At 47.2% G+C, this 15,000-nt stretch overlaps 1 protein-coding gene across 1 annotated transcript in view; it reads right to left on the bottom strand.

Moving 5' to 3' along the window:
- Nucleotides 1–15,000, bottom strand: part of arhgef19 (Rho guanine nucleotide exchange factor (GEF) 19) — a 35,729-nt gene that overhangs the window by 19,914 nt on the left and 815 nt on the right. The window lies entirely within an intron of this gene.

The following is a 15,000-nucleotide window of genomic DNA, read 5'->3' as shown; positions in this document are numbered from 1 at the left end:
GAAGAGGAGAGGAGAGGAGAGGAGAGAAGCAGAGAGCTACTGGGGCACAGGTGAGCTCCCCAGCAGCACCTGGAGGTAAATCTCCTCATGTTTACACTTGGTCGGGGTCCTAATCTTGCTTAAGGCCCTGGGGCCTCTCCTTACCCTCCTCCTCCTTCAACTACTACTCCCCTTCCCCTTCCCCATAACCTGGGGCGTAGCACTGAACTCTAGGCCCGATGTAGCACCAGTCGCCATGGACCCCCCTCTCCTGCCATGGTTCATATAGGTGGGGCAATATGACTCTCTGTGGAGCCCCCCAGGGCAGCTGACAGCTTTAACCGGGCCCAGGACAAACTCATCTGAAAGGGCCCCCCATATAAATATACAATGCAATGGTGTCAGAATTCTGGGCCCTGGGCCCGAGAAAACTGTCCCGTTTGTCCCTCCCTGTCGGCTTCCCTGTAGCCCCCTATACCTCAGGCCCTGGTGACTCAGTCCGACTGCCCCTCGTATTTCGGCATCCCTGCTCGTAACCCTCCCTTCTCTTCACTGCACCGCCAGGCAGCCAACAGACAATGAAAAGCCGGTTTAATCTGACACACAGAGAGGCCGTGACATACTAGCACTAGCGCTGTGGCCCCCTTTTTTTACTCAGCACACAAAAAGCCTCTTCACATAGGAGCTGGCACAACGGGGAGTGGAGCTGAGCATGGCTGGCCTAGATGGTTGGATAAAAAAAAAAACTTTTATAGACTTACACACATGCGCACGCACGCATGCACGCACGCACGCACGCACACACACAGAGACTCTCAATTTTACTGTATGTACACTGTGAGGAGTCACTGAGGAGTTTGTGTGTTTTTTTGTCAGAGAGGATGTGCGTAGGTGTGTGTGTGTTTGTGTGCACGCACGCACGCACACACACACACACACACACTCTCTCTCTCTCTCTCTCTCTCTCACACACGCATACTGTACACACATGCACACCCACACTCAGCCACTGAATGGACAGTCCCAAATCTGGAGCTATCTCACATGTAAACACTAAAGTCTTCTATGACCCCTGCCTGCTTTCCCATTCCAGCAGTTCAACTCAACTCAACACAGCCAGAAGCCAACTTGCTCACATGCACATATGCATGCAATCATGCATACTGAAACGTGCAATACACACACACACACACGCACACAGACACGCACACACGCACGCATGCATGCACGCACGCACGCACACACACAGTTAGTGCAGCTGGCCTGCTCAAGCGTATAGCAACCATATCAGAAAACATGTGACCTGCTGCAGAGCCAATTCATTGCAGGAGGGGAACCTCACAACACACACACGCACGCACGCACGCACGCACGCATACACGCACACTCTGAATGCGGTGAGAGTTTAATTGTGAGTAGTGATGTCCTGGATTATTAAGTGTCCTCGGGGCGAGCTGAAGTGACTGTGGGAAGGGGAGCGAGATCAGGTAGGGAGCCGTGTGTGTGTGTGTGTGTGTGTGTGTGTGTGTGTGTGTGTGTGTGTGTGTGTGTGTGTGTGTGTGTGTGTGTGTGTGTGTGTGTGTGTGTGTGTGTGTGTGTGTGTGTGTGTGTGTGTGTGTGTGTGTGGGAAGGGGAGGTTTAGGAAGGGGGGTGAGGGGCGGTGGGTGGGGTGTACATAGTGGAGAGTGGAGGGGAGAGCCATGTCATTCGAGATATGCACCTGTGGACAGGGAACGAGGCCACTCATGACAAATATGTGTGTAGGTGTACTAAGCGTGCATGTGTGCGTGCGTGCATGCGTGCGTGCGTGCGTAAAAGTAAGTGGGTATGGATGTGCGGATATGATAGCTGTGAGGGACACGGCTTGTCTTAAAGTAGTCATCCAATTTTTCCTTCTCACACACACACACACACACACACACACACACACACACACACACACACACACACACACACACACACACACACACACACACACACACACACACACACACACACACACACACACACACACACACACAATACCTCCCCATACCCCACTTGAATTATATCCTGACCGGAGTACTTTGAAAGTGCCCCTTTGGCACCCTCTATGTGAACTGATTCATGTTGCGCAGTGACAAGCGAGCAAAACAAGTTCTTACTGTCATTGTGTTTGGTGCCTTTTAATCTTTTTAATGCTCAACAGCAGCAGGCCCCCGGGGGCCACGCCACTGTAAAGTTGCGTGTTGACGGTGAAGAGCGAATCAAAGGTGCCAGCTCTCCAGCAAAGTAGACATCTATCATCGACAGCTCTTTGGTTCTCGCTGTCAGGATGTGTTGTGAGAAGGGCAAAGAGCTGTCTAAACACTAACGGCGGCACATAACAGCTGATCCAATGATCCATCATCTGAGGCACACTTTATGAAACATCATAAAGCTCCGTATTTACGATGACTATAATGTCGTCAAAAAAGGATCTATGGACTAAGGGGTATTTATGTCTAAGATAATATTCACTTCCCCAAATAACTGATCTGAGTTCAGCATTTACGTGCGATGGATATAAAAGAAAATTGAAAAGAAATGAGGATACAAAGAAAATATGGAATATCATTTTGTCTGATATACAGTAGCCTACTGTTCACCTCCAGTAATGACTGATCTGTGTTCATCATTTGAACTGCAAACAGCTCCTCATATTGGTGATATATGATAAATATGATAAATATGGAATATAGGGTATTTTTGTCGGAGATAGTGTTCATGTCCGCCAATGACTGATCTGAGTTCAGCATCTCTATCGATGATAAATATTTAAGGAAATGCAGCTAGCAAAAAATATGTGTGATGGGATGCTTGTGTTTGAGATAGACTTGATGGTGTTCTCTTCCACCTAATGACTGATCTGAGAGCAGGCCCATCCTTGATTTCTATCAAAGGATCAATGTCAGAGTGAGATGGTGACCTACTTTTGGCAGCCGGCAGATGCTCTCCATGCACTCATTCACACCACTTCCTGTTTTCCTCTCTCTCTCTCTCTCTCTCTCTCTCTCTCTCTCTCTCTCTCTCTCTCTCTATATATATATATATATATGTTTATCACAGACCCAGCCTTTCTCCTCTCTCTCTCTCTCTCTCTCTCTCTCTCTCTCTCTCTCTCTCTCTCTCTCTCTCTCTCTCTCTCTCTCTCTCTCTCTCTCTGTTTTGCACAGACCCTGCCTTTGTCCCGTTTTCTTGTTCCCTTTCTCTTTCTCTCTCTCTCTCTCTCTCTCTCTCTCTCTCTCTCTCTCTCTCTCTCTCTCTCTCTCTCTCTCTCTCTCTCTCTCTCTCTCCCCATTTCACTGATTACCTCTCTCTCTCTAACCCACATACACAGTTGTCAACCGTGGCTGCAGCATTTTTCGCCATGGCCTTTATGGCGTGGACAGGTAGAGACAAGCCACTGTGTGCTGCTCTGCTTGTTTTGAAACGCGATCAGGTAGCCAAAACAACTTGGAAGTTGACCATGCACTTCGTAGGCATTCCCCATCATGGATAAAGATTATGTTGAACCCAAAACACGGTGTGGTATTTTTTTCACCCCCTCGGGGCAGGAGGGCAAAAGTATTTTGGGGTGAAACTGATTAAAAGCAGATAAGGGGGATTTAACTTGGCCTCTAAAAAGACCTCCGTCCATTGAAAGGTATCGACGAAGACACGTGCATAACACAAGTCCAAGCTATTAGATTTCACCTCTGTAGGATATGCAGTATGTGGTTTTTATCACAGTTTCTTGGTTATGAGCTAGACTGAATGTTTCCTCTCTGAGAGCAGCGCAGTGGAAAGTTTGGAGTTTATGATGATAACCCAACAACCCACTTAGAGTACAGTACACCCCCGCTGTCTTCTGGAGGCAACCAGAGCAAGCATTAGACTCATTCCTCCTCATACCACACTTGGCCCACTACTGTCTATCTCTATGTCTCTCTCTCTCTCTCTCTCTCTCTCTCTCTCTCTCTCTCTCTCTCTCTCTCTCTCTATGCCTTTCTTTCTTTCTTTCTTTCTTTCTTTCTTTCTTCGACTGTGAATTTAAGAGAAAGAAAGATGGAGAAAGAGAGAGAGAGAGTGTGTGTGTGTGTGTGTGTGTGTGTGTGTGTGTGTGTGTGTGTGTGTGTGTGTGTGTGTGTGCGTACCTGCCCTAGGCTCAAGTTCTAGACAGGTGTGCGAGGCATAGAAAAAGGGAAGGGCATTCCACGTAAGCCTGCAGGGGGAACAGTTTGAGCCGAAACGCTCTTGAGAATTCATATAAAAAGATTAACATGCCCTAAATGACACCGTTTAAATACAGGGTGGAGACAGCTGCGCCTCAACATAATGTGATTTTGAAGCTTTTTTATGATCAATTTTAACGCAACGTTTATGCACGGTTTGGCTGTAAGGATTAAAACGAACGCCAGGTAAAGACAGACAGGCAGTCTTGCGGTGCCGAAATTTTCGGTGCGTTCACTAGGATTATCTTATATGAAATTCATCAGTGTAGCGCTAACAGAGTCAGTAAAGTCTTCGGGACTTGTTGCAACAACGCCGAAATACAATTATGATAATCGTCCTCCTTGCTCTTGTGGAGGTGAGCGGATCTTGTGAGCGCCATGTCAACGCGTGAAGACACTGCAACGCTGGAGAGAATGTGTGTGCATGCCAACTGGCTGCTATGGAACCTCCGTCTTCACGAAAAACACAAACACCAGCACCAGCACCAAGTTCATTTCCACTGCCACAGCACGACCATCTACTCTCAAACCTCCAATCCCTCAAAACACACATGCACGCACGCACACACACACACACACGCACGCGCACACACACACACACACACGCACACACACACACACATACATGCACGCACACACACACACACACACACACACTACAAACACTACAAACGAGCCCTCAGTCCACCCCCCTCAGCTCTGAAATGGACGACCTCTGACATCCGAAAGGCACTTTCCACATTCCTGGAATAGCGCTCTCCTGTCATTCCACTGAAATTGGCCAGTAAGCCGCGGCGAAGGCAAGGCAAGTGAGGAGAGGAGAGGAGAGGAGAGGAGAGGAGAGGAGACAAAGACAGAGCCCCCTGCCTCGACTCTCCTCTGCGCTGTCTGCGAGTGAAGCGCGCACGCTCGCTCGCTTGGAAAACAGGCTCCGGTTGTGTGTTTGTGTGTGTGTGTGTGTGTGTGTGTGTGTGTGTGTGTGTGTGTGTGTGTGTGTGTGTGTGTGTGTGTGTGTGTGTGTGTGTGTGTGTGTGTGTGTGTGTGTGTGTGTGTGTGTCTGTGTACGCCTGCCTGTGCCTGGCTTGATCGTATCACACACATATAATAGTTCGCCATGCCACAGAAACCTCAACTATCCAAGCAACCTTCTCGCTCCCACCTCTCCTTCTCCTCCACCCCCCTACACACACACACACACACCCACACCCACACCCACACCCACACCCACACCCACACACACACACACACACACACACACACACACACACACACACACACACACACACACACACACACACACACACACATCCATCCTAATGTCACCTAGTGACCAGTGATGGGCAAAATGAATTCATTAGATACAATCTACGGTAGTTCCATATTCCAAATGACCTGTCCAATTCAGCCAGGTGATTGGCTATTCGATGATCACCAGGTTGAATTGGACAGGTAAAACAAGGTCATTTGGAATATGTGACACTGAACTAACTAATTAATCCATTTCCACACCATCCTGGCTCAACCACCCATCAAACAAAACCCATCACCCCTCATCATCAACAACTCCTTACTATTCATTCTCACTGTGTCTGTCAGTATCTGCTTGTCAGCAGGTGGGATCTCGCTCTGTCTTTCTACATCTTTGTCTCCCTGTCTTTTTTCATCTCTCTCCCTCTCTCTGCGTCTTCTTTCTCTCCTTCGTTCTCCCTCAATCCCTCTCCTCTCTTCTACCCTCCTCTCTCTCTCTTGGGCCAGCGGACATGGCATGCCTGTCAGGAAAAGGCTGGAATGAAACCTCAAACCTCCAACCCAGCGCCACGCTCCGCTTCCTCCGCGAGGCATGGTTGCACTGACCGAGCTAGCAGAGGGGAAGGTGTGTGTCTGTGGTGTGTGTGTGTGTGTGTGTGTGTGTGTGTGTGTGTGTGTGTGTGTGTGTGTGTGTGTGTGTGTGTGTGTGTGTGTGTGTGTGTGTGTGTGTGTGTGTGGGTACAGTAGAAGTCACTGATGTTGTACCGTGTTCTCTTGACTGCAACATGATTGCCTCTTGCAAGGTCCAGCTCGGAAACCTTAAAAACTCTCATGGAAGTTGCATGGTATGTGCATGGAATGGGAAAAAACTTGTTCTGTATTGTATATGCTGTGTGTGTGTGTGTGTGTGTGTGTGTGTGTGTGTGTGTGTGTGTGTGTGTGTGTGTGTGTGTGTGTGTGTGTGTGTGTGTGTGTGTGTGTGTGTGTGTGTGTGTGTGTGTGTGTGTGTGTGTGTGTGTAGTGGCATACTGCAGGGGGAGTTGCTGAAGGGGGAATTGTTGGGAGCATGTACTGTGTAGAACATGCGGCTGCCTTACTAGGCTATACAGACACTTAACATTATAGGCTATCGGGTATTGTTGCAACATACTTTTGATTGTGAAGCATTTGTAGATAATCATGTCAACGTGTGGGCCACAGTACATTGTGACAAAAATAAACTTTGAAAAAATAACTTTCAAAAAGGGCATTTGTGTGTGTGTGTGTGTGTGTGTGTGTGCCTAGGTGTGTGTGTGTGTGTGTGCCTAGGTGTGTGTGCATACCATACCGTATGAGCGTGGGCGGATGTCTGTGTGTCTGTATGGCGTCCTGTCTCCTCTGCATGTAGGTACAGATACAGCCTGTCTCTCTCTATTGCCTGGCAGGTGGTAGGGCAGGTGCAAGCAAGAGGACTATAACTATATACTATATGTACTGTCTGTGTGTGCGCATGTGTGTAACAGAGAGCGACAGAGAAGAGATAGGAGAGGGGAGATAGGAGAGAGAGCGAGAGAGCGAGAGAGTGAGAGAGCGAGATTACATTTCTCAGGGGATGCTATAAGTCAAGTCTGAAGTGAACAGCGCTCTGAGCGGCCCATTCCCACCCAGTAACACCACATCGTACATGATGCACGTGCTCACACTTCTATACTGTTACATAAGGACAAGGCATCGCCGTCCCCATAAGCACGATTCACGTGGACACAACCCATAGCTGCCATCCTCAACCTCCATCACCCATATGTGCAGTACATCAACATGTACAGTAGAGTGTGGATCATTCAGGACGATTTTTTGGTATGCGACCGACCAACACCTTGTCTAAAATAGAGAAGGTATATACTGTTTACTAATATACAGTAGGCCCTACATTGTAGGCATTGGGTAGGCATTGGGTGTGTGTGTGTATGTGCGTGTGCGTGTTTAAGTCAAAGCTGATGGAAGCAGCACTCTGAGCTGTCTCTCTAGTGCCTCATCCCCCCGAATCCATCTTGTGTGAACACACACCACATGCTCACACTATACTGCTCCACAAAAAAACGGTAAAAAAGGTATCACTGTTTCCATGATGGACACACTTCACGAGATGCTTCCCATGCACACAATCCATACATTCAACACAACATATGTGTGTGTGTGTGTGTGTGTGTGTGTGTGTGTGTGTGTGTGTGTGTGTGTGTGTGTGTGTGTGTGTGTGTGTGTGTGTGTGTGTGTGTGTGTGTCTAAGGGGTGATATACTGTAAGTCAAATCTGAAGGGAACAGCACTTTGAGCTGCTCAGCCCTTTCCCCAGCACTATTATCCCACACATCTTGTCTGAACACCACACCTAAGATCTTACGTAAAAAAGATGAACAGGGTATCATTTTACTCACATGCACACACACTCCATAGCCCCCATCTCACCCCCTGACATCCGCCACCCAGTCAGAACATGAAAAATGTGCTGTGCTAATGTACTTTTAAAGGTGTCAGGTGTCATTTGCACCTATTGTACTGTATATTTCCTGTGCACTTTTTATCTGTAAGTGTTGTATGTTACGTACTAGGGATGGTACAAACCGCACCGAAAACCGAAACCGTACAATTCACACACATACCGAACCGAACCGTGCAATCCGTCGCAAACCGCAATTCATGTACTGCCCAGAAAAATATGTAAAACAGAGATTCTAGGAGTATCTTAGAATATAGGATATTTAGTGATAAGTCCGATTCTATTAGCCAATTGAAAGAGGGCATTTGGAACGCTCAGACAACGCACATCAGCTGACGACAGTTTAAGTGCAAGTGCAGGTTAGTACAAGAGGCAGTTCTCAGACATATGCAAAAGGTCAAATTTAACTTACGCATCATCACTTTATAACTGCAGTTATATAAATATTGTTTAATATTCCCAGTGCACCATTTATCATGAACTAAAAAAAAAGAACCGTAGAGAACCGAAAACCGTGACCTTGACACCGTGATATGAACCGAACCGTGAATTTTGTGAACCGTACCACCCCTATTACGTACTGTACGTATGATTATGTCCTCAATTGCAAGTCGCTTTGGATGAAATGTGATGTGATGTAAAAATGTAAGGGTTCCTGAAAGAGTCCTCAGCTGGTTTGTGGGGTAACCCAAAAGTTCCCAGAAAACCTGCAAGATCCGTAGAAGAACCTTAAAGTTCCTTGCAGAGAACCTTTAGGTATTCTTTTACAGTGGCAATCAGAGGGTTCTTCAAGAAGCCTTGGTTATTTCTTTTTTAAATTATTTTTCAGTTTGCCTCTGTGGCCTTTTAAAAAAACACTAGGCCTCTTCCAAGCACCGACTGCATAGGTTCATCAGAGAACCTTTAGGGGTCCCCCGCAGTGGCAACTGAGGGTTCCTCAAGGAACCCTGTCATTTTAAAGTGCTGTCTGAGGTGCTTAGATTGAAGGTTAACACTTATGAATAACAGACCCTTAAATAGCTGTATAAAGACTTTGGAAATAATGAACTAATTATCAACAAAAGACTTACAAATGTCTGTAAATGAGTTGGAAATACTACATCATTGGTAATGATACTATGATCCACAGATGAAACCACTGGATATACAGTAGAAGTGTCCAGTAGGCAAATGTAAGGGATGCCAACTACAGAGTTCGGCGTGGCACATTAGTAAACCTCTGGTCTTGCTCATTTACAAACCTTTGTAAGTATTCTGGTTCATTAATAAATGGATTAAGTGTTAGTAAGCTTTTTTGAAAACTGTTATTGTAAAGTGTTACCGCTTGAGTCCCCACGGCCGAACAACAAGTACGACATAAAGTGTGGATTTCTCCTGTGCAAGACCAACCTTCGTCCAGCAGAGAAAGTTGATGGTGGAAAACTATAGCCTAAGTAAAGAGAGTCCATGTGTGTGTGTCTCACGGTGGGTATAAGTCAAATATGACTTAGAGCGCCCTGAGCTGCATCAGCCCTTTCCTCAGCAATATCATCCATCTTGTCTGAACGCCATACTGTATGAACATGCTACACTATTACATAAAAAGCTGAACAGCGTATCAACACAATTAATGAGACACTTCATGTGCACATACAGTACATGTACTGTACATACACATACAAAGCCATAGCCCTCCTCAACCCCTCTGGCCTCTGTCATCTAGTCCAGTCCATCCCGTCCAGTCCATCCCACAGATGCCACTTTTCTTCCTCCACACAGATGCCCCCTTTGCGTCTCTCCTCTCTCTGGCACGTGATGGGTGACCCAAGCCCAAGCTAGGCATGAGGGCACAGACACCAGCCTCAAAGGGGATGAGATGAGATGATGCCTCATGCCCTATAATGGCTGTGAGTCACTAGCACACTCTGCCTGACTAGCGGGCAGGCTGGCACTCTGGCACCGCTGGCACAGAAGTGGAGAGAAAGGGAGGGGCGGGCACATTCCTGCCAACAGAGGCTTCCCACCCATTAGGCCATGCCACCCCTCACAGCACACCTCTATCTCTGTCTTTTCTTTCTCTTCTTCACTTCGTCTCTCTCCTCCCTTTTCTATCTTTCATTTTTTGTTGTTTTGTTTTTGTGGTTTCTCTCTTTCTTATGTATGTTGTTTCTTTCTCTCTATTTCTTGTTATGTTTCTGCTCTTCTCTCCCTCTCCTTCCCCCTCTCTCTCTCTCTCTCTTGCTCTCTCTCTCTCTGGCATCCATTTCATAACACCACGTCCCACACATGTATCTCTGATGGCACAAGATAAGACTGGAGACCGCTGGAGGATTTACGAGCTCTTGCCACATGTCTGGTTCAGAAAACACAGGAGTAAGAGAGAGAGAGAGAGAGAGAGAGAGAGAGAGAGAGAGAGAGAGAGAGAGAGAGAGAGAGAGAGAGAGAGAGAGAGAGAGAGAGAGGGGGGAGGAGAGGGAGAGAAAGAGAGACAGAAGGGAACAAGAAAATGATAAAATGGCATAGGGAGTGAGGGACTGAAAGAGAAAGAAAACGTGAGGGTCAGATAGAATAAGTGCACAAGACAGAAAGAGGAAGAAAGAGGAGCAGAGGAGCAGACTGGCTGGCGGTGGGGACCATATTATTGTCAGTGCCGTTTAATGATTAGTGGGAGTGCAGCCTAACTTTCCCTTTCAAGTCTTAAATAACTCAGGATGAAAGGTCTGAGTGGAGCACCAGTGGTGCCAATGGTGGAGCACTGGCTGTTCTTCAGCCTGAGCTGAGCAAAGACTCTACTACACTGCATCCCACCTGACCGGCTGCTCTGCAGACCTCCATGTGTGTCCTAGTCTACTAGAGAAAGAATGTAGCCCCATTTGACTCCTTCAAGTCTATCCGCATGTGTGTTGGTGAGAGAGAGAGAGAGAGAGAGAGAGAGAGAGAGAGAGAGAGAGAGAGAGAGAGAGAGAGAGAGAGAGAGAGAGAGAGAGAGAGAGAGAGAGAGAGAGAGAGAGAGTCAATGTGTGTGTCTGTGTGAGAGTGTCGGTGTGTGGGTGTGCGTGCAAGCCTTTTCTTGGTAATTTTGCAGTTACTGACAACTAAAAACTAAACGTGCCAAAGCATCTCTTTAGAGTTTGGAGTTGTTTTGGTCTGGGCACAGTTTAGCATTTTTGTAGTGGCTTTGGGTTAATATGAATGAGAGTAAATAGTCTGTCTGTGTATGTGTGTGCATGTGTGTGCTTCCATTTGTTAACACTACTGAGCTATTTGTCGTAGTGGTATTTTGCAAGCAGACAATAATATCTAGGTATCTCAGTTATGCGAGCACTATGTCAAGTCTTGCTGATAAAGCAACTTTAAATCAAGTTGGTGTCTCATTCCAGCTTTCTCACACATGAACACACTAAAAACACATGCGTGCACACAAACACAAACACATCCCTTCCGAACACAACACTCCTCTCCTCTCCACCTGTCCTCCTACCTGTTTCTGAGCCTGGCGGATGACAAAGGGCTCCACACAATGACGGGCGGTCCCCTGGAGAGGGCCATGCCATAGGCAGGACAGAGAGAGAGGGAGAGAGAGATACAGCACACGTCCACTGACTCCTTCCTTCCACTGAGATCTGATATCCCCGCCTTTCATAAGTGTTTTTCAAAAAGTGAGCACCTATTCTGGAGGGCATAGGTCGCCCTCGCGTAATGCACGCACACAGCATGACCGATTACAAACGGTACAACTCAGTACTCTGTCGTCATGTTATCATTTGGGTTCTTATCATATTTGAGTCGTTAAGAGTTATCTGGAATCGCTCTGTAGTGTAACTGACCTGATTTCTTACACTTCCTCAAAGATCATAAGCAGGCTTTTGCTGTTGATTAAAGACTATGAGGTGTGCCTGTGTGTGTGTGCGTTTATGCATCATATTATGTGTTTTGCATGTGCGTGCGTGCGTGCCGTACACATGTATGTGAGGAGTTGCAGTTGCATACAGTGCTGTACTTAGCTCTCTGAAATATACCCGGTAGTCCATATGTTATCACACTGTAGTGTAGCACTCCAGTGTGTACTTCAGTAAATCATTTCCGAAATGTATGCTTCCCATTACAAAATCATGATCTTACTATGACTCTTTACTAAGGAAATAAACTATTGTTTATTAGTTTGAAAATAGATTATTTATTGGCTTCGAAATAGATGGTTGGAGTAAATATTCACAACAAGTTGACGTTTGTGGCAGCATATACAGTTCATTCTGGAGATAAACTACTAAAAACTACACACAGGACCTTTAACTGACCTGATTCCTTCCTTACTGATTCCTTGCTCAAAGATCATAAACAGTTGCTGCTGATTCGCACTATGAGGTGTGCGTGAGGTGTGCGTGTTTGTGTTGTTGTGTGCTTTGTATGTTGTTTGTTAGAGTTAAATGTTGTACTCAGTTGTCCGAAATAAATAATTGTTCATGCCGTCAGAGTCGTTATCAGGAACTGCAGTAAACTAACCTGATTCCGTCCACTTCCTCAGAGATCATAAACTGATTTATGCATATGTTTATATGCTCTCTCTCTCTCTCTCTCTCTCTCTCTCTCTCTCTCTCTCTCTCTCTCTCTCTCTCTCTCTCTCTCTCTCTCTCTCTCTCTCTCTCTCTCTCTCTCTCTCTAATTTGTTGGGGGAGGAAAGAGTTCTTCTAACAGTATCAGACAGACAATCAAGGGATGATTGTGCACGCCAACACACAGTACAAAGTACACACGTCTAAACCCCCTATCCCACCACCACCATGCCTTAGGATGAGGTCACAAAATAAACACAGACAGATGCAACAACAGTCTGGGGAAACACCCACAACACAAACACCCACAGACAAACAGAAACACACACAAACAGAGAGAGAGAGAGAGAGAGAGAGAGAGAGAGAGAGAGAGAGAGAGAGAGAGAGAGAGAGGTCAATAGAGTAGTAGAGAGAGAGTAGCAGAGAGATAGAGAGAGACAGCTCAACAGAGCATGACAGTAGTCTTAGTCACAGGTCTAGCAGACAGACCTAGCTGATTCCACATGTTGCATTCTCCATATGGGAGCAGCACCCATCCCAGACACACAGACACTCAGGTTCATTGATGGACTGCACAGTCATACATGCAGATGGGTCTTCGAGACAATACGTCCACAGTCCCCAGTCTCAGCAGCCCAGCCAAACCAAAACACATTTCTTGTCTGGAAGACATCGCCAAGTTATGAATAAGTATTCTGCCTTCTAGGTCAGGTCCTGAGAAACTGCTTCAATAAAAAACACAACCACTCGACAAGTAGCAAGCACACACGCGCGCACGCCAGCACGCACGCACGCACGCACATACACGCATGTGCACACACATACACACGCGCACGCACTCACATACACACGCGCACACGCACACGCACACGCACACACACATCCCCTCACCTCACCTCACCTCACCTCACCACACACACACACACACACACACACACACACACACACACACACACACACACACACACACACACACACACACACACACACACGCACGCACACGCACACACACACACACACACACACACACACACACACACACACACACACACACACACACACACACACACACACACACACACACACACACGAAAAACAGACCCACTTGGAGTCTACTGTAAAATAGAGCAGCAGTGGCTTGTCATTATTCTTAATCACAAGATGCACGTCGCGCTGACCAAAGGAAAACAAAAGGGCATGATTTTTCCAGCTGAAGGTTTTTCCTCCTTGGATCGTACACGAGCACACGTGAGGGGGGGAGCCCAGGGGCTGCTCTGTTACCCACTCAACGGCCAACGAGAACTGACAGAAGAACTTAAGCATTAGAGGGGGCGCGCGCGCGCGCGTGTGTGTGTGTGTGTGTGTGTGTGTGTGTGTGTGTGTGTGTGTGTGTGTGTGTGTGTGTGTGTGTGCGTGTGCGCCGAGGAGAGGGGTTGTGTCACATCCATCCATCCAATGCATCCTGTACAGTACAATAAATCCTAACCAGGTTCACTGAAGAAGCCAACTACACACAGCAAGCCATTTTTTATCCTCCATTTCATCAGTCCATCTGCTACAGTTCTACTACTCTCTCTCTCTCTCTCTCTCTCAGCATATTCCTGGACATGCATTTACCTGCCCTAATGGCTGCACCTCACGCCTCCACCACTACCTACCGCCGCCGCCGCCACCACAACCACCCCCACCACCACCACCCCTACTCCTCCGTGTGGCAACGTGGGGGCCACCCCTTGCACTTGCACACTCCCCGACACTGCCCTCTACAGCACGCCTCGGAGACCCAAGCGACTGCATTATACATGCAGAAATATATATCCCTTGCAGGCTGGTTTTTTTTGGGGTGTTTTTACTTGCATGGCTGTGGTGGTGGCGGCATCTTAAGTGGTGCATGTTATCATTGCATTTCAATGAGATGCATATTTCGGGAAGTTGAGCAGGGCTCTGATCGTGGAGTGGGGGCTGAAAAAGATGCAGCTGCAGCAGCTGCTGGCTGCTCAATGTTGCCTGTGCTTGTCCGCATATCTGCTCCGACACGGGAGCTTCTGAGAAAATGTGTCAGACACTGTCACGAGCCGGCACGCCATGACACTGCACACCAAACTACACCATGGTATGGTATGAGGGGCAACATAGCACAGCACAGCACAATGTAGTGCAGTGCAGCCCAGTACAGATAGGGTTGCCAGCCACCTCTGTCTGACAAAAAAAACTGGACGTTTTCACAACACAATTGACTTTTTCTTGCCTCTCTTCATTGAGTGTCCACGGAAAACATTTTTCCCCCTGTGACAAATCATTAAAAACTGGGACAATCAGGTAAAACTGAAACAGGCAGCAATACCAAGTACAGTAGAAAACCTAGCAGGATAGCACAGCACAGTAGCAGAGCACTGGGGTCAGTGTACGCAGGTGGTAACTGTAAACAGTGGAATGATGGGAAGACCCTCTCTCACTTCCTGGGTAAACAAAGTGGACTTTTGTCTGCTAGTCGACAAGGCAGCAGCACCGGTTTCTCACCAGCCACTTTTTAC

Source organism: Engraulis encrasicolus, chromosome 10 (genome assembly GCF_034702125.1).
Source record: "Engraulis encrasicolus isolate BLACKSEA-1 chromosome 10, IST_EnEncr_1.0, whole genome shotgun sequence".
In the NCBI taxonomy this organism is placed as follows: domain Eukaryota; kingdom Metazoa; phylum Chordata; class Actinopteri; order Clupeiformes; family Engraulidae; genus Engraulis; species Engraulis encrasicolus.
Note: the sequence above shows the minus strand (reverse complement) of the source record. Positions and strands in the feature narration are given on the sequence as shown.